Here is a 26,060-nt window from a genome sequence, read left to right as displayed (position 1 = left end):
ATGACAATAACAATCAAACAGATTTTCTTCATTCTTCCAATGAGTTTCGCAAACAAACATGGAATTTTCCCTGGATCATACTAATACGTTTGTATATTATATAAAGGAAATTATAAAAGTCATTAACACATTTGTGGTGGTTTTATATTTAAGGAGATAGTCAAACATAAACACGTCCAGTGTTACACTGTAGAATGGACATGTAAATGATTACAACTTTCTTGACTACTCTGCTTGTACACAAGTAAACGGGGTCCTGTTTTTCAGTCAATAAATACTGTTCAGAACCGAAATGATGAGTATGTCATCTGTGAAAGAGTAAAAAGCATGTTGGAGGCCAGATTTAGCACTTGGCCTACCACCTTAGCACAGTAGTACAGGAAATTAGTCTACAAACAATGGACATTGTCATACGCAATGCCCATACAATGACACTGTCCCCTTAATACTATGCTTTAGAGCAGGGGTGTCCAAACTACGGCCCACGTGCCAACTCCGGCCCGCAGTCCATTTTTAATTGGCCCGCAACAAATGTTATCAATAGAATATGGCCCGCAAGTCAACTTTTGACTGAGTGTATTGCACTTCTTCAGTTTAACACCAGGGGGAGCTGCTCAACACTGAGTGCAATGCAGTTCCCACTTTAAGTGAGTAAAAAATATATTCCACAGTACCCGTGTGTTAATAAGCATGCATGTGCAGGTACACACGCGACAAATATCAATAATGCGCATTAATTCTGTCACTACCCTGCTTTTGCGCACCACTTTCTTAGATGCGTTTTTCTTGTTAACACAGAGTGCACACCGCTGTGCACAGCGTACACACTGCACACGCAAAGTCAGCTGATCTCATCTGATGCAGATTTCCTCCTTGATCAAGTGACATTTGTCAGGATTTTTGACACGAGTGGCGTCGGATCAGCACCGCAGCTGGATGGCCCGGTTTACACGCCCAGCGCAGCTGATACTCAGCAGAATAATGCAGCACTCCTGTTATTAAGTCCAGTTCAGTCTGTTAATGTTGACAACCGTTTCAAACGAACGTTAATAGCTGTGTTGCTAAGCCTAATAACTTAAATAACAAGCTTGAAATTTACCCGTCCCATTTTTCCCTTTATTGTTTTTTCTCTGTACTGTAAATCTTATGTCTAAGAAGAAATCTGAGGCTGCTGTTCTGAAAATGAGCTACCAAAGCTTTTTCTGAATAAATCAATAAAGATCCATTTATGGAAAGCTGTGATGAAGGCAGTTTTGTCTTTAATTATATTCAACAGTATAACATATTTGACCACTTTTAATTGATTTTTCTAACTTTAAAACACTAAAGTTAGGGCTGTATACCTAATTTCTAGTAAGTGGCCCAGCCCCTCCTATATTTTTATGTATGTGGCCCTCAGTGAAAAAAGTTTGGACACCCCTGAGTTAGATCCATTCCAAGAACGCTCCATGCCTCCTTCACCACAACTGGATGCAACACAGGTGCAGCTGTCTTGATCTTGTTGCTGCGCTGACATTGGGGACACTCCACAACCTTTAAAACAAGCTGTTGTGTAGACTATGACAATCATTTCAATTCTTAGACACTACTGTATACTGCACTTTTAAAGCAATATGTGATTTAGCACATGACTCGCTTAAATACTTGACTGATTGTTTTGTGGGTTTTTTTTCCTTGGGAGTTCACCAGAACCAGAGAGCAAATGGTGAAAAATGCCTACTCCTTGTGACTTTATTAAGAAAGTCTTCTGTCACCCCCCCCCCACCCCCCCAAAAAAAATATTATTGAATGATTTTAGGGGTATGCCATGCGCTAAATCAGAACAGTCAAGCATTCCTGTCCATTCATTAATAACTCAGTCAAGAGCTCTCACCCATTTTTTAACATCCTCGCACAAAGTCCCCCAATGACACGATGCCAGAACCTTTTCCAGGGTTCTCCTTGTGCCCAAGTGACCAGCATTATCGTGGCACTCATGAAGGATGTCTCGCAGGTGCTTCTGGTCCATCACCACCGGTCAGGGCTTTCCTTTCCAGTTGAAAAACAACTGATCATCTATTGCAGCAGGAAAAAACACAACATCCTTTTCACATAGAATAGCTACAATGGTACATTGACACTGAAGCTTCAGTAAATGGAACTGCATTAAAATGTTGCAAACATAGGTCGACATGAACAGCTAATTGCGAGCATAGAACAAAGTTCCATTGCACTACTGAAGGGAGGTCCTAAATATTCATCAAATTATTACCTGTAAGACCATTAGCTATATAAAAGCTATACATTGAAAAGGGTTACTTACATATTTTTACACAACAATCAATGAAGAGCAGAACGGATGGCTTTTACAAAAGAACTATCAATAATAAGAATGATAAAAAAAAAAAAAAAGCTGAAAAGAACAAGCGACCTTGAGTCATATTTTAACTTGATCTACTGAACTTTGAATAGGTGCCGTGTGTTAATGAGAAAATAAAACTCACTCGCCATTGATGAAATGCTTTTTTGACTCCCTCCGAATCATCCGTTTTCTATTCCGCTCATTGTTGGAATTATGTGTGTGTGTGATATGTTTTGTGTTTTATGTAATTCTACATACTTCTACGAAATGTTTTACATAATTCTATGTAAAACATTTCGTTTTCCATTGTCCCACTGTCCATTTTTTTGCTCTTACTAACGCTTCCCAAACAACTCTCCTCACTCTCCATACATAGGGTTTAAGAGATTAAAGCAGTGGTCTTCTGTTAAGATTATATTTGCTTCTTTCTCCCAGGCACTTTTGACATATAATGTTGATGTCTTTTTGTGTGATTGTAGGCAGGAGTATATTCTGGAGACCACTTTATTATGAATTTTACCTTTATATGCACTTATTAGAATATCGATGAGGTCTGTGTCACCCTTTTTTTTTTATTAGAATTTGATATTTTTATTAAAGTGATGCCGAAGCTGAAAGTATCTGTAGAAGTCTTGTTTGTCTAGATTGTGGTTTGCTTGTAGTTGTTGGAAACTGTCAAGGCCTGAGACAGATGTAATTACACAGTATGAAGTAATGCCTCTACGAGTCAGCTCTTTAAATCTCAAGTCAAATTGTGCTGGTTTGAAATCTCTATCATGTTCGACCCATCTTAATAACCAAGATTTTTTTTCCAGGTGCGCTTTGCTCATCTCTTTGTACCAAATATTTAGGGGAGTTGTTATAACATCACATAGGTTATTAGAGTATATAGTCTTGAAAGCTTTGTCACCCAGCAGAGATTGAAGAGGGATATCTAGTTGGTCAAATTCTAGCTCCTTCCATTTTGCATCGTAACCCACCCTGTACCAGTAGACTATATACTGCAGTTGTGCTGCTTTATAGAAGTCCTCCAAGCATGGGAGTGACATCCCTCCCTGTTAAGTGTAATGTTTTGTAGCGTACCCTTGGTTTCTTGTTCTGCCATATGAATCTAGAAATGATCCGATTCCATTCACTGAATTTCTTATTGGATATTTCTACAGGTAGCGATTGGAGTAGAAATAACAATTGTGGTAAAATAACCATTTTTTAAGTATCTTTTCGGTTGTAAAAATCAAGTACTAGGGGGGTCCAACTGTCCAGATCATTTTTAATTTTGGTCGTGATGCTACCGTAGTTTACACTATATAAATCTTTGGGGGTCTTGGGAATATGAAGACCTAGGTATTTCAAAATTCTGGTTTTCCATTTAAATTTAAAGGACTTACGTATGTTTTCTTGAGGTATGTAATTCAAAGTAAGAGTTTGAGTTTTCTCTATGTTCAATTTGTATCCCGAATATGAACCACATTGGTCGAAGGAGGGCATTCATTTAGGGAGACTGGTATCCGGGTCGGATAAAGTCACCAGGATGTCATCTGCATATAAACATGTCTTATATTCTTTCCCCTTGAATAGTATTCCCATGATTTCTGGGTCTTCCCTAATCTTTTGAACAAGTAGCTCTATAAATAGAGCAAACAAGATGGGGCTCAGTGGGCAGCCCTCTCAGCAACCCCTCTCCAAACAGATTGTACCTGAAAGACTGCCATTTATTCTGATCCGGGCCACAGGTGAATTTTAAACATTTTATAACTGTATTGTTAAAGCCAAAACGTTGCAGGACCAGGTATAAAAATTCCCATAGAACAGAGTCAAAAGCTTTTTCTGTGTCAAAGCTAATTGCTAAGGACATTGTGTTTCCTTTGCTCATTATATGTAACAGATGTATAGCTCGCCTAACATTGTCTTGTGTTTGTCTATTTTTAACAAAACCTGTCTGGTCCGTGTCAATTAGGTCAGGGATAATATTTTCTAGTGTGTTGACAATAATTGAAGTGAAAATTTTATAATCAGTGTTTAAAACTGAGATAGGTCTGTATGAGCTGCAATCTGTCCTAGCTTTCCCTGGTTTCAGTATTACAGATAATATGGCCTGTTTCCAAGATGGTGGGGTCTCGCCACCTTTTAAGACATAGGTAAAACAATTTAATAAATAGCAGTGGGGTCAGAGAGTACCTAAAAGTCTTATACCATTCTGCTGGTAGTCCATCTCCCCCGGCTGCTTTGCTTGTTTTCAGTTTAGAAATTGCCTTGTCGACCTCTGCATTTGTAATCTCTGTAGTTAAGCACTTATTTTGTTCTGTGACAATAGATGGCAGGTCTAGGGATTTCAAAAAATTGATTGACTGTTACTGCTTCTGCTAATTCGGGTTGAGTGTATAAATTCCTGTAGTATGATTCAAAAGACTTATGTATTGCTTCTGGCTTATAACACATCTGGTTGGTGACCGGGTCCTTTACTTTATATATGGATCTTCCAGACTGTTGTTTTTTAAGTCTCCAGGCTAAGAGTTTTTTTAGCACGGGGTCCATTTTCATAGTGGGTTTGTTTGATATACTTAAGTGTAAGTTCCTCCTGGTCGTTCAGTTTCTTATTTAGTTCTGATTTTACTACGGTTATTTGTTCCAATAAGGTGGGGTCGTTAGTCTCTACATGCTTCCGTTCCAGTGAGTCTAATTTACTTGTCAAGTCGTTAAGGTGTTTAAGTTTTTCTTTTTTCCTTTGTGATGCCCAACTTATAATCTTCCCACGCAATACTGCTTTTCCAGCATCCCATAAAATACTCTGTGACGTCACTGTGCTACCGTTAAGGTCTGTATATTCCTTAATTTCTTTCCTAATGTAATCTTCAAATCGGGTGTCATTTAATAGGGAGGTGTTGAGTCTCCAAATAGTGTTTTTGTGTGGGACACCTACATTTATTTTCACATATACACCTGAGTAATCTGATATGTCGCCAACACCAATTCTACAATCTAAAACCCTGTGTCTGTCTGTTCTGAACATAAAGAAATAATCGATCCTCGAGTAAACTGAATGAGGGTGAGAGTAAAAAGTCAATTGTTTAGTGGATGGATGAAAATCCCTCCATACATCAAACATACCAATCCTTTTAATCATCTTCTTAATATTTAGTGACTCAGGATTTGTTTTCTTTGTCGGGTTTGATGAGTCTAGAGTGGGATGCAGCTGTACATTCCAAGGGGACTCGTGTCACGCAAAGCCTATTCCGACCTGGCGATCCTGTTTGAATCCATTAGCAACCAGCTACATTACCCCGGGCAGCTTCACGGGTACAGGTGGATGTATGCTAAATGCAGAGAAAATGGACTGCGTGTGAGAAAAGAGTCTGTGCGTTTGGTTTTGAAGGAGCTGGATCCAAGAGGAGTGTCATTAAGGCAAGCGGGGCGTCTCAGATGCAGGAATTACTTCTCAAACTTCTCAACTTCATCTGGCACCTGGACTCATATGATGAACTGAAGCCATATGGTATTTGTGTGAATGGATGTATCGATGGCTTTTCAAGAAAAATAATCTGGCTCAATGCTTGCACAACAAGTAGTGACCCAAAAGTAATTGGAGGGTGCTACATAGAAGCGGTACAGCGTTTTGGGGGGTGCCCTAGAGTTGTTCGAGGCGACCTTGGAACCGAAAATGGCCATGTTAGAGGCTTCCAGCGTTTCCTCGTCCCTGTTCAACCAGACGACACCCTCGATAGTTACTTGGAGGGGGCCAGCACCGCCAATCAAAGAACTTAATATTGGTGGGGTTTCCTGCGTGGCCAGCGCATGGAGTTCTGGTTAGCCTTGTTATCAGGCCTCAGAGACAACGGGCATTTTGATGGCGAGTTTCTGGACAAAAGTCTCCTGCAGTTTTGTTGTATGGGCCTCTATACAGGTGAGTTCATGAATAATGTTTTATTTTCATTTTGTGCGCATGTGTATGTGAGTGAGAGAGAGGGGAGGGAGGACAGAAACGGGAAAGGGGGTGTTGGGAAGAAAGACAGACAGAGACGGGAGGAAAGGAAAAAGAATGCTAAAGAGAAGGGGTAGCACAGGGAAAGGAACAGAGATGGAAGGGGAGAGAGATGGAACAGAAGGGTAGAAACAGAGAGGATAAGAGATGGGGAGAAAGAGGGGGGGGGGAGGGATGAACAGAGACAGGGAGGGAGAAAGAGGGGGGTTGCTCATGTATGAATGCTGTAATTTAGTGTTTTATTTATGTTCTGCTGGCACAGCTCTTCCTAAATGTATACATTTTCTACAGGATGAGTTGGATGACACTGCACAGTTGTGGAATGCACACAACATCAGGCCATCAAGAAACCTGAACGTCCCCATCGGTCGGCCTAATGTGATGCATGCTGTTCCTGAACTTGACCGAACAACAGATTTTCTCTCCCCTGTTGAAGATGAACACATTCAACTGTGCAAAAATGAATGTGTCTTTCGGCTGGCTGTACCATGTAATCCAGATATTTATGAACTCTGTATCATCTTTATGGCTGAGTCCCATCTTGCTCCACCAACAGATCCGTATCAGGCTGTGAACTTGTATTTGCACCTAAGAGAGGCCATCACTGCATCTCTCTAAACCACCCGACCCTCTCCACAGGATGGACACTTATTCCACTGCAGTGCGCCTCCCCCTGACCCTATCCAGAGAATGGACACTAAATTGTTGTGAACCTCCTGTTATTTTGTGTATTGTTAAATCTCTAGTGTTCCTTTTAAAAATACACAGGGATATTGGTTATTTACTGCATTCCTTTGTTTCTGTTATTACGCAATCCTTACGGTGATGCTATTTACTGAATTTACTTTTTGACCTGAAGGTCGTGTGTGCAAAGAGCTGTTAAATAAAAGTAGCCATGTGAAAGAACTTAACTATGTTCAGAACAAAGTTGTTGAAACATTGAGAAACACAGAAGCACAAGGTTACTTTAAAATTTACTTTAATTATTCTTCACTTCCATGAATTAATGAACATTAACGTGACTCTTTAAAGTCAACAATTCCTGAAGAATTAAACCGGTGCTTGGTTAGAGTAAACAGATGGACCTGTAAGCAGTCATTTTCAAAACAACATTTTCACTTTCAACAACAAAAAAAAAAACACCCTCATAAAACACTGCTGAAGCATTTACTATTCTGTAACACAGGTGTAACTATGGAAGCAGATAGTTACCATAATCCAAATAAAAATGCAATAGCAGAAATGCTTTTAAATTTTAAGAACGAAGCTGCATTATTTGACTCATAATTAAAATGGTTAATAAGTCATTCAATCTGCATTTTCATTTTCTTCTTCAAGACTGCTCATTCTTGTACTTAATTCAAATGAAAAAGGAAAACACATTTGAGATTTAATTTTCAAAACATGCACCAGCAAAGAGTTACCAAGATTCAATATGAAATGTAAAATTCAAAAATGAAAAAGCAATAGCAGAATGCTTTTTCATTTTAAGAACAAAACTGCATTATTTGACACATAATTAAAATCATTAATAAATATTCCTATATGCATTTTCATTTTCTTATTCGTGTCGCACCTTTTATGCCACAATCAAAAAGAAAACTGAGGGCATTGCTTTTTAATTTTCGTGGTCCTGCCCTGCACAAGAGTTACCACAACTCGAAAACGAAATCGCAATCTCAAAGTAAGCGCGCGGCACAGGAAAGTGACGTCAGCAGCTCTCCACCTCCGCTGTGGGTATGGCGGTATGACGCCAAGTGTCATTTGCCTCCTGTTATGTGTAAATTCTAATGTTTGTGAATTTAAGAAAGATATATATATATATATACATATATATATATATATATATATATATATATATATATATATATATATATTTTTTTTTTTTTTTTTATTTAAAAAGAAATGAAAAGAAAAAAAAGGTATGGCGGTATGACACCACTTTGCCATCGTTACTTCTTTCACGTCATTGAAGTTGCCGGTAATCGAGATTTAAATCGCCGAAAAACGTGGACCACTGACAGATCTCGCACCAGCATCTGCCACCAGTCGACGGATTGATCTTTTGCTTCGCATCCTTCGTTGGATGGACTGGTGGCCGACGCCGAACGGAAGCAATGATCCGTTGCATCGCATCCTGCGACGGATGGACTGGTGGCCGACGCCAAACAGCTGTTCCTCCACCCATGTAACAAATAGCTTTAGCTTTGATGTTGTGCTGGTGCATCAAGGTGTTCCATAACTGACAACAGGTTGGCTAGGGCAACCTTGTTTGCGTCCGTATCTGGGACGGCAGAATACCTGCTCAACTCGGTCCCGAGCATCACATTCAGATACACTATTCAACTCCACCTGGGAAGCTAAATCCAGCAGGGTTTGAACAATTGTGTCAATGTGCGCCATGCTCAAATCTGTCCGACCAACGAGATCCGTCAGTGGTCCACGTTTTTCGGCGATTTAAATCTCGTTTACCGGCAACTTCAATGACGTGAAAAGTAACGATGGCAAAGTGGTGTCATACTGCTATACCTTTTTTTTGTTTTGTTTTGTTTTTTTAAATATACAGTATATATATACATTTATTAAATTCACAAACATTAGAATTTACACATAACAGGAGGCAAATGACACTTGGCGTCATACCGCCATACCCACAGCGGAGGTGGAGAGCTGCTGACGTCACTTTCCTGCACCGCGCGCTTACTTTGAGATTGCGATTTCGTTTTCGAGTTGTGGTAACTCTTGTGCAGGGCAGGACCACGAAAATTAAAAAGCAATGCTCTCAGTTTTCTTTTTGATTGTGTCATAAAAGATGCGACACGAATAAGAAAATGAAAATGCATTTAGGAATATTTATTAATGATTTTAATTATGAGCATTCTGCTATTGCATTTTCATTTTTGAATTTTACATTTCATATTGAATTTTGGTAACTCTTTGCTGGTGCATGTTTTGAAAATTAAATCTCAAATGTGTTTTCCTTCATTTGAATTAAGTACAAGAATGAGCAGTCTTGAAGAAGAAAATGAAAATGCAGATTGAATGACTTATTAACCATTTTAATTATGAGTCAAATAATGCAGCTTCGTTCTTAAAATGAAAAAGCATTTCTGTTATTATATTCTTATTTTAATTTGGATTATGGTAACTGCTTCCATATAAAACAAATACATCCATAAATATATACAATGTGAGAATTGTTTCTTGCAAGAGCTGTACTTCAACCCATGACCATCGATAAAAGTGTACACATCTAATCGTAAACAATCTGCTGCAACCTGAATTTCCACTTCTGTGTCTATAAACCAGTCACAGCTTGACTGATGGCTCTGAAGAAGCAGTTTCCATCAGCCTCTACATTCTCATTTGTACACGGCGAACCTAATGGGCCTTTGCAATCAGAAATTGGAAAACTCGCACGGTCCAAATGAATCTTCAAGTTTTTGCAAAGGTCTAAACAAACATCAACATCAAGGGGAGAGAAGTTACACTCTTCATTGGTCACAGCACTGACAAACTCTACGTCAGAATTATCCACGTCAAAGTGAGGAGTTTTGCTCTTCTGAAGTGACTCACTGTTGCCAGCTGGTGCTGGAATTTTAAACCGTGACCGGTTTCGCCTTGATGAAAAGAACCATGCAGAACCTTGGCTAATCTAATACCAGTGCCATGATCTGCCACTGCATCTTCACTGGTACTAACTGATGATGGATCACAAATCACATGTGCGAGGCGTAGAACGAGCGGAGCAGTCAGAGGCAACAGAAGAAGAAAGAAAAGCCTCCTTAGCTTAGTTGATCTTCTGTGTTGCCTCCTGGACGGTGCTGGCCTCCTCTGGCTTGGTGCTGGCAACCACGGGAGCCACAGGAACCACGGGCACAGCTCTGGTCATCTGTGGCGTCGCCTCCACCTGATTAAAATGAGAAAGATGTGATTTTATGCCAATAAACATAGAAAGGAAAGCACTAGGCTTTACACGGTCACGATTTTTGTGCCAATCACCGATCCAATCACGTTAGAGGCAATAAATACTTGTTTCTGTACACCCCTTGCCTTCTCACGAGCACCGTCGAAAGTTGTTTGCTTTAGCATCCGTTTCAGAGTTTGCTTTTCTTTTTCTTTCTCCGCGCTGCGTTTCTTGAACTCGACATGCTCCTCCGTGTGTATCTTTTCCAAGTGCCTGATTAAATTTGTGGTGTTGAAATTTTTTACCAAAGTTCCCCCGCGAGGTACTGTAGCGTTGCATATATTGCAGATTCAAAGAAACTTTATTGTCCGTCACATAGCGACAGTACTCAAAACAGGAAGAGGCACGAAGACGAAAATGAAGGTTTTTGAATCATGAATCATTAGCTCTCGGTGTTATGCCCCGGCCTAGGGGGAAACCAGGACACAACATAAAGGCTCCCCCCCTTCTCCCAGCTCTCAAATTAGACAAAGGTGCTTCGTCCACAGGATGGTTTTTATTAAACGTCACCATCATTGCACTGGCGTCAGGGAGGGCATGGCCAAAACAACAAACAAAATGGCTCTCTTATGGATCTTACCTATGAAGAAAACAATCAAATAAATGACAGTCAAACTAACCTCCTTAACTAAAACACAGGAGAAAAGGGGCACAACACAAATGGCTTCCCTCCCCTACGGGCTACGTGGACACAAAGGGAACTGAAATAGATTACAAAACAGAATTGATGGCTGAACACAGAACGCTGCTGCTGCGGCACATGGCCTCTGGTTGGGAGCTGGGAGAAGGACAAAGAGACCGAGGTGTTGAAGTCCTCCTCCTTAAATATTGGCACCAGCCAATCACCTTTCCGCACCTGGAACAAGCAAAAAAAAGGGAACACAGGATCTACTGCGCCATCTAGTGCCCAAACGGACACACAGCAGACAAAAGGAACTGACAACAATGTAAACCCAAATCTATACATTTACATAACACTCGGATACAAACAAATAAACATGTTGATGCTGTGAAACTACTTTGGAGGAAATGAGACAGATTAAAAAAGTTTCAACACGACCATGACGTCATTGATCGGATCGGTGATTCATGACATGACGCCCGATCATGAACGTTTCAAAAAATGCCAAATATCGGCCGATCCGATACAGCCGATAAGATCGGTGTAAAGCCTAGAAAACACACACAGGTGATGAAGTGGAAATGAATAAGTACAAACCTGCTGCACTGCTGTGACATTGCTGGAGGCAGACTCAGTCATGTGGACAGTTGAACGTGTTGCCCACACCTGCAAATACAAGGACACAAAGTAACGTTTAAAGAACTGCATTTATTGTCCTATCACAAAGATGCACACAATGAAATACACATATCCCAAATACCAACATGTCACTTGTTTGTTTTGGTTTTTGAGGCAACGCGTGCTGATCCACGTCTCAGGCTGGACATCTGGAAGAACATAAAGAAATGAATTCATAAACAAAGTAACACACTAATTAAACTGTACATGTACTGTACATATGTGATCTTGTGTTGATAATAGGGGTGGGGTGATACGGCTAACCCACGATTCGATACTGTGACGATATTTGGCCCACGATAATGACAACATCACGACACACGATATCTTCGATATCTTCGAAATTTTGCAGACGATATTGTCATAACCCGGCTCAAGAGTTATGACAATAATGGAAGGGACACTGCGGATTGCAATTAATCAAAAGGTTTATTATAACAAAATAGATAATTGTAAGCAAAATAATGAAATATATGGTGTGTGTTTGTCAGTATTCATCAGTAATGTAAGTGTGGATGAGTGAATAATAGGATGTGGGGTGTTGTCAGGTGCAAAACAGAACAGAAGAAGCTGAGAGTCGGCCAGACGCCCATGGCTGCTGGATGGAGAATGTGGAAGAGACCGAGCGGCACACGCAGTCGGCCTTTTATCCTGCAGGGGGCATCGGCACAGGTGTCCTAATCGGAAGATGCCACTCCCACATCCACCGCTTTCCACCATTTCTAGAACGCAAGTAATGTTGTGTTGTTACAATATTCACCGTCATCATTATTGAATATTGATTCACATTCCCTGACACTCAGTTACACAAAAAAAACAAAAACAGTATGGGGACAGCATATAGTGTTGTGTTCCTATCACCACTGATAACATGTTTGTTCCAACAGACTCCCACCCACCCTCAAGTTACAACTACCAGGGGAGTGTATCACTACCTATGCCTAGTACACAGCTCTACTCCCCAATAAAATCTTTCCATTCTGCCATGGTCTTTTTTGTATGAGGCTGTGGTGTCTCACTCATGGATAGTGTCCTGTAGCACTTCTGTCTGAATGACAGAGAGAAGGGTTGCCACACACTTTTGGATATGTGAGGTGCAGGGCATAGTAGTAACCCATCAGATGAAGCAGACCGTCACTCAAGTCTTCCTTGGCAAGCGTGGTGGCGGGAGTGGCTCCAAGACAGATGAGACAGCGGGTCCCATCAAACAGCAACACAGAGGTGCAGAAAGACCTCTTCTGCGAGTACATTGTGGGATCTTCTGTTGGCTAAAGAAAAAGAAGAAGGAAACGCCACATCCATGCATGGAACTATGAAGTGTTGAATGTGAGAAAATGCGAACAAACTTTCACCTGAATGACATGAAGCAGTGCCTCACTGGCATGTCCCAGCTTCTTCGGTGGTGGACTTGGTGAAGGAAAGAGTGTGGGGAGTGGCCTGAGCAGCGCGATGGAATATTCCACTGGAATAGAACAAATCAACTTTGAGTTCAAAGTTAGACTTCCTAAAAATGAGTCTTATTAGGTTTGTGTTGATCACAAAAAAAATCTTATTTTTTCAGCATGAAGAGTATTACCATTCTGCATCTATTCATTCAGCGCAACATAAACCATCCTATGTCCAAGGAAACAAATACACAGTCAATTAGAGACACAGCAAAATGACTCACCTACATCCAGCGTTATGCGTGGCTTCATCACTTCATTTTTTTTCCAAACACCATAAAATTACACATTGGTGCAGAAGTCTTCCCATCTCTTTTTTAGTTCATCAATGAATTTTCTGTTGCCCTTATCCAGAATGCGCCGCAGCTCATTCATCGCCTATAATGCAAGTCAGTGTTAAAATCTGCAAAAATGCTTGCTTTTCATCATAAACCAAAACAAGTTAATCACTTACACGATAAAGATCCTTGACACATGAATATGCATCCAGGATCTTTGTTGGCCTTGTCCTGTTCTTTCAGAACATCACTATCAATGAAGGATCTTCTTGCTTGAAACTGCAGGTCAAGAATTTGGGAGACAGCATCTTGGTTGGGTTTTGGTTTCTTGTACAGCTCCTGCAGGGTCTGATAATGTCTGGCCTGTGCTGTCAGACCATCTTTGGCTGATGAAATGGAGGAGACAAATCAGTAAATCAGTCAAATGGATGCAGAATGAAGACACAGTTCCTGGCTTCATTCGGTGCAGTCTTGGTACGGTGGAATTCTCAGCCGAGAGGAAACCAGATCCAAAACATTATGAACAAGAGAGAAACAATAGACCCAATTAGGAAAAAAGAAAAAAAAAAGTGTTATGCTCGATGTTTTCAGAGCAAAGTAGGTAACCAATCGCATCTACACTAATAAGGGCCCAAATCCGTTTCCTCCTGAGAAAGTGTTCTGGTCCAGGAAAAAGGTCTCTCAAATCATCACGACGGAGGGTGTGGAGCAAGACTTCATCGATGTTGGCAGCTATAAAGACAGTCCAATCATAAACAAACCTTTTACACTTAACAACTCATACATTTTTTAACTAATGAATTTAATTCAACTTGACAAGTCAAACCAAGTTTGTTTTGTGCCAATTTCTGTTATCAGAATTAATTGTAAATGCAATTCAGTTTAGACATTTTGTCTCAAATTTGTAAAATACTTCTTTTTGAAATCAGTGTCAGCATACAGTTATTTTAATTACTTAGCGGACAAATCACAGTAATGGAAATTTTTTCATACCTACACATGACATACCATTTAAAATTGATACTGTGACATCATCCAGCTCATCCATTATTGGCCCCGGTTTGGATGTCCATTTAATTTCTCCTCAATCTGGCAGGGAAAAAAAATCATCATATTAAGGTCACAATTAGGACAAGCTGGCCTTCCGGCTCAAGATCCGTTTTTTTACAAAGCCCATCTGCCATGGATCCCAAAGTTCCCATGCAATTAAAAGTTGTGACACCTTATCTGAATGATAACCCTAGACAGCTCAACGGATTGCTAGTCATACAGACAACAATCAAAATTGGAGTGAAACTTGTAACCACAATGCCTGCAACATGGTGGTAATCAATAATCATCAAATACCAGTGTTCTTCGTGACAAAATGACAACATCTGATAGGATTGTGCCACCTTGAACTGCAATCAACTTAAATTTTGATAAAAACAAGCAAATTGTACCTAAACTACATCTTCAATCAATCCAATTTGAGCACCCTCTACCCCATAAACTGAAGATACTGCAATACAAACTTGGTAGTACAGTATTTCGTCATGCCACATATAACTAGGAATGATAATTGCTTGTTCACATGACTAGAATTGCAGTACATCAATCCAATACAAAATACACACTTGTGACACTTGTCATCAAGCTCATAAATCCATCGAGTCGAGATGAGCACGTGCACGGAGTCGGACTCCGTGAGTTCACATAAACAGAGCATTGCGTTTGCATAAATTATGCACGGCTATCGAGCTAGAAGCCGAGTCCGATTTGGTGCACACAACCACACTATAATGCCTCTCAATGTCCTAACCCATGCCACGCAACACAAACGTGAGGGACCGATTTGAGTTTCTCACGGGACCAGCAGTGAAGTCACAACCGTCGCCCCAAATGAAATGTCGCAGCAGGAGCCTGAGGATTTTCTGAGTCAACATGCTGATCAACAGGTAACGTAATGTTGGCTTCCTTGACGACATTAGACAACTCCCTGTTTATATTTTATTCATATTTTAGTACAAAGCCTCCTTGTTTTCTGATCTGCTCCTGTTTGACTTGTTCGGTTTTTGTTTTGACATTATGCTGTTAGTGTTTATTTCAAATTAACAAGAAGTACCGGTACGGATAGTAGGAAATTAATATAACACTTGCGTCAAACAAAGAATAACTAACTGTACATACCATGTCTACAGGAAGGAGCTGGTACATTAAGTGAGAATATTCAAGAATATTAAGAGAAGATATATTCAAGGTTGTCCTGAGGTCAACTGTACCAACCATTGCCAGAGCATATGGAGCAATTTGATGTTATTGTACAGTAAAAATGGAATATTGGAGCTGTTGGAAAAAAAAAAAAAAAAGCCAACTTTAAGGCTTAATATCTCCAAAATGATACTGTACATATGCTTGATAATGACTGAGGATATAGTCAGGGTGTTCCTTAGGTCAACTGTACCAACCACTGACAGAAATTATGGAGCAAAGCAATGTTACTATACAGGAAAAAATTGAGTACTGGGCCCTTTTTGCCTGTTTGAAAAGCTAAAAAAAAAAAAGGAAAACAACAACTTTGAGGCTTAATATCTCCAAAATGGTACATTAAATATGCCTTATAATGATTGAAGATATATTCAAGGTTGTCCTGAGGTCAACTGTACCAACCATTGCCAGAGCATATGGAGCAATTTGATGTTATTGTACAGTAAAAATGGAATATTGGAGCTGTTGGAAAAAAAAAAAAAAGCCAACTTTAAGGCTTAATATCTCCAAAATGATACTGTACATATGCTTGATAATGACTGAGGATATAGTCAGGGTGTTCCTTAGGTCAACTGTACCAACCACTGACAGAAATTATGGAGCAAAGCAATGTTACTATACAGGAAAAAATTGAGTACTGGGCCCTTTTTGCCTGTTTGAAAAGCTAAAAAAAAAAAAGGAAAACAACAACTTTGAGGCTTAATATCTCCAAAATGGTACATTAAATATGCCTTATAATGATTGAAGATATATTCAAGGTTGTCCTGAGGTCAACTGTACCAACCATTGACAGAGCTTATGGAGCAATTTGATGTTATTGTACAGTAAAAATGGAATATTGGAGCTGTCGCAAAACAAAACAAAAAGCCAACTTTAAGGCTTATTATCTCCAAAATGAAACAGTAATCAATCACATTTAGAAATCAAATGTTTCTAAATGTCAAGTCAGTAATGTCAAGTCAGTGCTTGATGTGTCATCAGCAGGCGTCGGCGTCAGGAATGGGGCATCGGCGGGTTTCGGGCGGAAACGCCAGGCGTTGGGAAGCGTTGGCGGGTGTCGGGGGCTCGTGGCCAGGTGGCGGACGTCACGGCAGGCAGTGGCCAGGTGGGCTCAGTCCCGCAAACGCTGCTTACAGCTTTAATTTTGTATTGCTTTGATAACATTGTTTAAGTTGAGTTTAAATTTACACTTTTTTTTTTCTTATCTGCTAATTGTTCAAAAATGCTGATGTTAATAGTGTGTTTGCACAGTAAATGTTATGGCACTTTAATTCATATGGCAGTACATTTAAAATAACTGGCCGTCAAGTTCCAGGAACTGACAAACTGCACTGAGTTGAGTGAGATTCTCCAAAGGAACTCCAGTATAAATGTGGACTTTACATTCTAGTCCCCTGTGAAGAAAAACCCAAAAGTGAACGTTTTTGTGCCTCACCCTTTCTAACTGGGACATTTGCAAGGGAACGCAGACTGGTTATGCATATTGAATATTCCTGCCTTTAGTGAGAGATCGGTGAGAAACAAGTTTTTGTGTCGTCCTGATAAAAGAAAAATGTTTCTGCTGTTACCTCAGAAATTGCCCGTTATTATTGTGGCTCAGGATTTTGGAGGTAGATTTTTTTTATTTTTCATAAGGAACAGGATAACAGTAATGCCCTGGCATTGGCAATAAGCTTTAATTTTGTATTTGCATTTTTTTTAACTTTAGATTTACATTAAAAATGTTTCTGTGTAAAGTGCTGATGTTAAGAGTTTGCACGATAAATGTTATGGTGCTTTCGTTTATATGGCAGAACATTTAAATTAAAGTGTATGAAAGACTTCTTTTAAATTCATTATTGGCTTTTGCGTATACAACGTGATTAATCGTGATTGATCAGGTAAATCATGCGATTAATTGCGATTAAAATTTTTAATCGTTGCTGTAGTGCCGCATCTGGGCCTAATCTTCTTTTCACAGGACAATAGGAATTTATTGCAGCACGGCCTTCCGATGAACCACGTTGGGAGGACGCAGAGGTGGTACCCGATTGGCTGTGATGCGACTCTTCTGATGATCAGATCTCATTTGGGGTCAGGAGAGACCGTAAAATACCCACTTTAGGAAAACACTTTCCCCACAAATCACATTGGGGAGTCAGTCCAAGGGGACCTGGCGCCAGGAACGAGGGGTCCTGCTTGGAACTATCCCCAAAGTTTACGACTCTTATCTGCTCCAGGACATTCCTCAGCTTTGAACAACAACACCAGATGTTCATGAAGGACTCACATTTGCAAAATGTTAAAATGTTAAAAACTGTATTTTCTTCTCCACAGGGACACTTCAAACTCACGTATTCACAATTGTTGTCAAAATTAAAGCACAAATGGACTTTGAATGGTTCCCTAGCTCAAGGTTTGGCCAACCCAGGATTCCATCCTGAAGGAGATGTACAATGGAACTTCAGGTGGAGCCACAGTGCCTTCAAGAGGCAGGAATAGGAAGTGCCTCTGGGGGGTTGATGTAGACTTGGATAAACGTTTCATCAGTTTATCTCCCTCTGCGTTACACAGTTAATTCTTTCCTTCCCACATTTCTCTTACATGCCCCATGCTACACTCTAACAACTTTCACTCTCATTAGGGTTACAACTATGGCACACTTGTGTCTTAGCTATCTCTAGCATTACACACATATACATATGCATATATATATATATATATATATATATATATATATATATATATATATATATATATATATATATATATATATATATATATATATATATATATATATATATATATATATATATATATATATAAAATATAGATACATACACTCATATACGTTGGTAATCTGTGTTTCATATGTCTATAGTTATGTCGGCAAAAATAAAATAAAGATTTGTTTATGCCTTTGTTACCCTGTTTCATTAAAATCTCATTTTCAGGTATGTGTGTTTAGATTAGGTTTACACATATGTTGATATATTTGGTACTTTATAATTAAGACGGTTCAATATGCTTGTAAAGATAATGTCGTTTCTATCTGCTTAGTTATTTCGTTTTCGTTCTTCCCTTCTTCTTAAGGTTGTCCCAGTTCAAAAAAAAGGGGCTATGTGATTGTGTTTATTCATCCTGTGCTTGTTTCAGTCATTGTCGGTTTTATTGATTTATTGATTTATCAGCAACGAAACCTACACTACATACATGCTCATCATACGCAACTGGTATAGGCGGACCTACCAGTTTTAGGGTCTGAACGGCCTCTTCATTGGCTCTCGGAGAGCGGGATACCACCCCCGTCCCGAAACTTTAAGCTAGTGAATTTCACTCTGCCGTTCAGAAATTTCTCATCCCTCGTTTTGTGAAGGCCTTGTTTTCGTTTGTTTTCCCTCTCGTACTTAGTTCGTTTTTGTCGTAATTGTTCATTTTTGTTTAAATCATTTTTGCCTCGGCATTAAGCCAACTCTTTGCTCAATTTAAGCGGCAGCTGACAGCCCTGAGACTCGTTCCGAGACCGCTACTTTCATTTTAATTTTTACCTTTTTCAATTTTTCCTTCCACAATCTCGAGACCGATTTTTGTCATTTTTCCTTTTTCTGTTTTTAATTGGCTCAACGTCGCGCCTTCAAAGTAACCGAGTAGTTTGTTTGATCACCGCACTTATCTCGGATTACGCAAAGAAGAGCGCACGTCGATGCCAGTGAAGACATCTCCCAGACAACAGCAGAACGGGCTTCCAGCGTCTGAGCTTGGTGCATCCATCTGAGCTCCCTGCGCGCTGCCGGACCCGAACGGCCCGGTACCATCTCCCAGGACCACCTTGGAGGACCATCAAGCAGCGATCTCCCAATCACCTGCGGGCCGACGCTCATCCAACGTAAGCCTCGTCACTCGCTTTTGTTCTGAAGTCTGGTATGCATCATAATAAATTTAGTCTTAAATTCTAAAGCCCGTAAACAGTCTGGTTGGCTGTTCCAACAGCCGATAGGTCATAATTTTTCTTTCCCTTTTATTTTGCTACTTTAGGTCTCAGTTTAGGGTCCGTTTCCAGTCACACACGCCTCACCATTAAGGTGAAACGGTACTGAGACTGATTCTAGTGTTTCTTGCTCACACTAACAACCAAGAGCAGGTGGTGCTCCGTAAATTTTCATATCAAATATTCTTTCCTCTGTTCCGAGTCGGTCCTTCCGTGGGAGCAGGGACGGCGTCACGCGTCGTCCCTGTCCCCTCGGAGTCCCTCTAGCGGTCAGAGTAAGAATTGCATGTAAAATCCATGTTTATATATTTGGCATTCCGTTTCATTCCTTAGGGAGTTTGATCGTTCAAATTAAACAATCCTCCTCCCTCCACTACATTGCCCAGCCCCAGTAAAAACATTTTTTTGGTGCCAGCATTTCGTGAGGCAGAAGTTGATTCATACTTCAGTGCCTTGGAGCGAATAGCTTCGCCACTCAACTGGCCAAGAGACATGTGGCCTGTCCTTCTCCAATGCAAGCGGGTGGGAAAAGCACAGGAGTTGGTGTCTGCTCTTTTCTTAGAAGACAGCCTGCAATATGATGTTGGAAAGGAAGCAATTTTTCCTGCTTATGAGCTTGTTCCTGAGCCCTACCGGCAAAAATTTAGGAACCATAGAAAATCTAGTGGTCAAACCTTTGTCGAGTTTGCATGGGAGAAAAGCAACCTCTTTGATAAATGGTGTGCAGCTAATGATGTCAAAAATGACTTTGAGTCACTCTGTGAGCTCGTTCTTTTAGAAGATTTTAAAGACTCTTTGCCAGAGAAGGTGGTAATGTTCTTGAATGAACAGAAAGTGTTGTCATTGTCCAAGGCTGCTGTCCTCGCAGATGAGTTTGTGTTGACCCACAAAAATGTCATCTCATCTTCCCCCCCGATCGGACAGGCCTTCTGCTTCTCGTCCCACAAGAGCCGAGTCTAGCCACCTCCAGCTTGAAAAGGCTAGAGGGAAGGGACTTCTGGTTTGGCCATAAAGCGGTAGACTGCGCGACACCAGGGCTCTCGACCATCCAGGGTAAAAACTCCCCGAAAACTTGAATAACTATTGTCAGATATCATATTAACTACAAAGTGATCAGGGGAACGTTGGAATGGGAAGGAAAACTCCATTCAACCAAAACAGAAACACGGTAACAGACAATATGGCGGAACTACCAGCTTGCTCTGAAACAGAGGGAGATGGCGAAACGAACTCCTCGTGACTGACGACGCGGAAAAGGGCTCGGACATAGAAATTATTAGCAAGGAGATACGGAATTTAAAAATGGAACCAAAAGAAGTCCTTTGCACGTTTGGAGAAACACTGAGGAACGACGTGGAAAAAGACTTGGACGACTTCAAACACGAAATAAATCAACAACTTGCGAAAGTCATCACCGAACAGGAGCTCCAGACCGGCAAGATCAACGAGGCTGAGTCGCGGATTGAAAAGCTCTGGTCATATCACTGAGAGAACAAAAAGCTCTTCAGGACAAGTTAACTGACCTGGAGTCCAGGCCGAGGAGAAACAACCTACGTATCTATGGAGTCACTGAAGGAGAGGAGGGAGAATCTGTGGCCAAGTTTGTGGAAGACCTGCTGAAAAGCAAACTGCACCTGCCAGCAGATTTTAATGTCCAAATTCAGAGAGCACACCGCTCATTTGCACAGAAGCCAGCGGACGGTGCCCAACCGAGACCCATCATTGTTAACTTTCTGGAATTTACTACCAAAGAGAGGGTCCTGAGAGAGCTATGGACAAAGAAAATAGAACTGGGGAAGAAAGTACCGTCATTCCATCACGATTACGCGACAGAGATGGTCCAAACAAAGGAGTACAACACTGCTAAAAGAATCCTGAAGGAGAAGGGCATCCGGTTCCAGACGCCATTCACCAAGATGAGGACCCACTGGGATACGGGAACTCGAACCTACAACAGCGCAGAGGAGGTAAAGGAGGAATTGGCGAGACGCGGCCTGGCGGAGAAGACGGCGGTGGCGACGGGTGCGGAGGGGCCTGCGGCACTCGGTGCCCCGCACTACGACGGAGTGGCAGTGCAAGGAGGGATCCTGGAGGGGCTACGCATCAGCAGCGACACGAGCCAGAGAAAAGCTACAAGAGTTTCAAAGATTCTTTGATTAAATTCAGAGAATAAAGGGAAGAAAGCTGGTAGGGATGTTCTAGTATGACCGGTGTTTTTAGTTGACAAATTATTAAAATTGAATTCCCATGTTAATAGAAAAGAGACTGTGGGAAGTCCGGGTCGCTCCTTTTTTTCTAACGTTGGACTCATTTAGAACGACTAAAATACTCATTGCAGGTTCAAGTGTCATTTCTAAGTTAGGTTAGATTTTTGACTGCCTTCACGCGGGCCGGACAGAGACACGCCGTAGTTTGGCCATGCCTGATCTACAGGAAACACATCTCTCTCAGCAAGAGCTAAATCAACATGATTTAAAAGCTAAACTCGACACAACTAATGGCAACAGAAGTAAGACCCGCCTGTCGAAACTTGTCAACGTCTCTCTAGCCGAACTCGGGATGTTTGATGTTTGGAGGGACCTCCACCCGTTACAGAGGACTATTTTTTTTTTATTAACATTACAGACAGATACAGAATAGAGGAATGTAAAATAGGAACGACTGACTTGTACTGACACAGTATTAATTACCTTATTATTTGTCTAAATAAGAGGAAGAAAAACACACTTTGGAGATTAAATGTGGGTATGCTAAATAATCCAAAAACACTGGAGGAGGTTAAGAAAGAGATTAAATGCTCTATGGAGGAGAACATAGATAGTCCAGTAGACACTACCATACTGTGGGACACAATTAAAGCTGTGATGAGAGGGAGGTTAATAGCGAGGGCAGCCTATCAAAAAAAGACTAGATGTGGCGAGGGGGGGGGGTCTGGCGGAGGTGGAGACAATTCAGATGGTGGGTATAAAGGAAAATTGGGGGGCGGTTGCCTGACAATGCCACCTGGGGAGTTGCACCCCAGGAAATAAACTATAATAAAATTCCTCGGGCTACACAGGTTCGTTACGCTTTGAAATTTAAGAGGACGAGACGAACTTCCAATGAAACAGCTTTATTTGACAACAATTTAAAATAGACCAGGTTTAGCTGCCTGAGTGTCAAGGAAATAAGTACCATACCAAAAAGACTGTTCTACATAAGAAAATAAGGGGAACAGGGCCAAAGAAACCAAAGAAAACTCAAAAAAGGGAATAAACAAAGCTAAGGGAATCACTACAAACCAAAATTCACGCTACGCCAACTCCTGTCCTAAAGAAAAGAGAACAAAATTAACATACTAATACCTTGAGACACCCAGGCAAGCGTTAAACAGTTAGAACGAAAGGAAAACTTTTATTTATTCTTCGCACACACACACACACACACACACAAAACAAAACTGCCTGGGTGCAGTCGCTCCGAGTCGCTGCCTCCCCGCCGAGCGCCAGAGGAGGAGAGGGGGAGGGGGGCTTCAGCTTTAACAGCCAAGCGGTGAATGCACAACGATCACGCACACACAGCACCACCTCCCGATGAACGGGCACCCGCTAGGGTTCCTCCTCCAGCTGCGCTTATGGCCCAGCTGGCTCTGGGATTGCTAGCCGAAATGCTAAGAACTGCGAAGGACAGAGTTCTCAGCGTGGACACGCCAGAGGAGTGCTGACTCCAGCCTGCGCTTGTTTTTAAAAGAGCTGCTTTCACTCTGCACTCTGGCGCAGGTGTAATCAGTGCGTTTACATGCAGAGCTTAATCGGACTAAGCAATAATTTGGTTTTCTCGTCCAATCGGAGTTCTCACCTTGTCCCCCTATACATGCAGCTGAGAAATTTGAATTACTGACGGGAACGTGTCCTCCTCCCAACAGTAGGGGGTGGAGTGAGCCTTTTCAGCTGGTCAGCTGCTTTCGGTTGACATATTACATCATTATGATATAGAATGATAGTTCATAATGTACATGTTACTTACTTTGCAGATAAGCTGTACCCTATTTCAAGAAGGTTGTTTGCTGTTGGAGGGCTACAACAACACAATGTCTTCGATGCTACGCTTTGTGCCGTCGCCACGGACCCGAAACTCTCGTTCTTGTTGGATGCGGGTTCTGCGCAAATTGGTGGGAGAGTTTGTGTACAGGTTTTGCAAAGGAACGGTGTCTTCAGTTATACACACGCTCATTAAAGTGCCGACCGTGGAGGAAGCTTGTGCCGCTGCACGCCGTTTCCAGCAGAATAACAGCGAAATTATCAAAATAAAAACAAATCAGAAAAACATCTCTTTGCTGTGCTTTTATTTACAAAGTTAAAATTCTTCTAACTTACAAGAAATGTGAACGAAAAGGTAGAAATATAAATACGAAGGAATACGTATTTGTTCAGGGCAGCGCAAAGCCGGAGCCCTGCATTTGCTGCGCTACCCTTTTTAAAAAGGTCTCCGTTGTGTGTTATTTTAATATGTCCATCTCTTTTAGAAGAGAAAGCATCGCCCCGGTCTCATCCTCTCTCCAAATGTCAACATTCTTATTCGCGTTTGCTGGTTGTTTCGCGCCGTCTGTTTTGTTAGACGACGTAGTTGTGCAGTGGCGCGTGCACACTTACATTGTCCAGTTAATAGTCCGACTAAGGCGCATACATGGCCGAGAAATTAGAATTCCAATCGCATTATCTGGGTGTCTCAATTGGAGTTCTCAAACTCCGATCATAATCGGACGAAGGCAATAATTCAAATTTCTCTCGTACCATGTAAACGCACTGAGGGACGCAAAGATTGCACTCCGGCGCAGGTGTGATTGATGACGCGAAGGTGGGGGCAAACCCACCTGCCACATAGAGAAGAAGGTTACAAGAAGCTGGTAAACCAATGAACAACTCTGGAACAGCAACACAAAAGCAATGAGGACGATACAGTGTCACAACAAATAATCGGTGTCAGAAGGGAAATAGACGATGTCTTGAGGCTAGATGTTGAGAAAAAGCTGAAATTCATTAAACAGACCCACTATGAATCAGGCTGTAAATCAACCAAATATTAAGCAAGAGGAATAAAGGCCCAGCAAGCTTCTCATGCAATATGTAAAATTAGAGACCCATTAACGAACAGCTACTACTTGAACCTGAAGAAATAGAGAGGGTTTTTAAAGATTACTATGAAAATCTATATACCCAACCCACGGCTAAAGAAGATTGTGAGATGAAAGAATTCCTTGACTCATTGGACCTACCAGCCATTGGAGATGAGCAAAATAGAAAACTCATTTCCAGTATAACCAAAAAAGAAATAGATGCTGCCATTAGCAGGCTTAAAATCAACCAAAGCGCCAGGTAGTGATGGGTTTCCTAGTGAGTGGTATAAAACATTTGGAGAAGAATTAACCCCGATACTCCTAAATTCTTTTAATCTGACTCTGACAGAGGGCAAACGGCCTCCCTCATGGAAAGAGGCTGTCATTCCAGTTATTCCAAAAGAAGGGAAAAATAAGGAACTTTGTGAATCGTATAGGCCCATTTCAATCTTAAATGTTGACTAGAAGATCTTTACTTCAATCATCTCAAAAAGACTTGAAAGTTTTATGCCGGACTTGATAGATGAGGATCAGTCAGGTTTTATAACAGGTAGGCAGACTCAAGATAACATTAGACGGGACCGTCTAGGGCTGGACGATAATTCGATAACGATATATATCGATGGATAGACGTGTGCTGCGATAGGAAAAAAAGGGGTCGATAAAAAGTTTGATAGAAAAAGTTTCACTTCCTTTTTCATCATAGCCAATCATGTAGCTTAATATTACGGTCATTTCTTCCTCCAACCAATCGCAAACGCAGACCCAGCGGCTCCACGTTGTCGGAGGAATCCGCTGCCAGCGCCAGCACCAAGCAAGTAAAGCAGACCAAACTGGACTTCTTGCAGTAAATACGACAAAGCGTCCAAGCGCCATAAGGACATCACCCATGTAGTAACATGCTTCATAGCGAGGGATATGCTGCACATAACCACCGTTGAAAAGCTTGGCTTCAAACAGCTTCTCGCCACTCTTGACCAGCGATATGAAGTTCCAGACTGCAAGTATTTTTCAAACACAGCTCTTCCTCGTCTGTACAACGAGTGCAGGGAATCAGTGCAAAATGAGCTGTTAACCGCCACAACTTCAGACCTCTGGTCGAGTTGCACGTTCGAGCCCTATCTCAGCCTATTTTTTTTAAATAAATAAATAAATAAATAAATAAATAAATAAATAATAATAATAATAATAATAATAATAATAATAATAATAATAATAATAAAAATAAACAAACAATTCAGTTGTGTTTAAAAAAGGTGGTTGAATAAAAGTTTGAATTTGAATTCAGTGCTCGTGTGTTCTTTATTAAAAGTCTGTCATGAAGTAATAGTATAAAACATCCAGCACTGCAATTAAAATATGTTTTACATTTTTTTGATAATTATCGATATCGATCAATATGACTTTTTTTTTATATCGATATGCTTTTTTTCTATATCGT

The sequence above is a fragment of the Nelusetta ayraudi genome, unplaced genomic scaffold (assembly GCF_046127955.1).
Source record: "Nelusetta ayraudi isolate G7.1 ecotype Tasmania unplaced genomic scaffold, CSIRO-AGI_Nayr_v1 ptg000055l, whole genome shotgun sequence".
Taxonomy (NCBI): Eukaryota; Metazoa; Chordata; class Actinopteri; order Tetraodontiformes; family Monacanthidae; genus Nelusetta; species Nelusetta ayraudi.
This window is presented reverse-complemented; position numbering follows the sequence as displayed.